Below are 1307 nucleotides of genomic sequence, written 5' to 3' on the forward strand. Positions count from 1 at the left end.
CGTGATAGGTTCTTGAGCTACCGTTTTTGAGTACACGTGTCATACGATTATTAGTTGCTATGCTCCAAGAAAGAGTGCAATCCGTTTAATAAAAATCTGAGCACTGACCGTGGGCCGTGACCACATAGATACTGACCGTGGGCCGTGACTGTTGAGTGGTCCATTTATAATCCTCTCTCCGTTCTTTTATTGTTGAGTCATTCTTTCGTTAAAGATATTGTTATAGTGAGTAAAGGCTAAAATTGGTCCTGAATATATGTCCATTTTATTATTTTGATCATAAACTTTATCTTTTAGATTTTTTGGTTTTGAACATATGGAAATTTGAACATTTTGGTCCTCCGTCAAGTTTTTCGTTAAAATTTAACGGTCAACCATTTTAAGCAATTTTTATTTATTTAATAACTCTTAATCACAGCTTTAATTATTTTAAGGATATATACAATAAAAAAAAATAAGAGTTTAAAAAACAAAATCAATTTAGGAAATCTGAACAAATCCATGGGATTAACAGCAAAAATATGTAAACCAGAAATCATCAACAATGTCGCTCGATCCATCCATATTCGAAACCACAGTCCCTTCCCGCTACACCACCTTCACACTCCCCCTCCCCCACCTCCTCCTCCGCGCCGCCATCCTCGATTCCCCCTCCCCCTCCACCTCCTCACCCTCCGCCATATGGGTCCCACAAGGCCGCGAATGCGACTGGATTTTCTCCACCTTCTCCGGCCACCTCCAGCTCCTCCTCTCCTCCCCCACCCCCTCTCTCTCCCGCCTAATCCTCCTCGGAAATCCCCCATCTTCCCCCATCCCACCTCCTTCAATTCCACCTCTCTGCCCCCGCCACCACCGCAGAATCTCGCTCCCTTGCTATTAGGGCTTTTCCCCAAATCCGAATGTCTAGGTTCCAATGAAATCTCAGAAGTGCCCTTTCTAGTTTGCGAGGATGAGGTGGTTAAAAATTCAATCTTGGAAATCTGCAATGGGCCCTGTGTAGGTGAATTTCTCATTGAGAATGTTGAATTGAAGTTTGATGATGGGGTTACAGAGTTTAGGAGAAGGTTGAGGTTGAAGAGAATGCCTAATTTTGTCCAATCCCAAATGAGAATTCGTCCTAAAAAAGATTCAATCTTGGATAGTTTAGATGATTTGGTGTTTGAATTGGAAAAATGGTGTTTTGGTTCTGCAGATTTTTTTCAAAAGTTTTGGAGATTTCCTAAACTGATTTCTTTTAAACTCTTATTTTTTATTTTTGTATATATCCTTAAAATAATTAAAGTTATTATTAAGAGTTATTAAACAAA

General features: G+C 39.9%; 1 pseudogene; it reads left to right on the forward strand.

Moving 5' to 3' along the window:
• Positions 1-487: 487 nt before the first annotated feature.
• LOC148930266 (uncharacterized) lies at positions 488-1307 on the forward strand (annotated as a pseudogene).

Source organism: Salvia hispanica, chromosome 3, assembly GCF_029641045.1.
Source record: "Salvia hispanica isolate PSC_SH4W2 chromosome 3, Shi_PSC_v1, whole genome shotgun sequence".
Lineage (NCBI taxonomy): Eukaryota > Viridiplantae > Streptophyta > Magnoliopsida > Lamiales > Lamiaceae > Salvia > Salvia hispanica.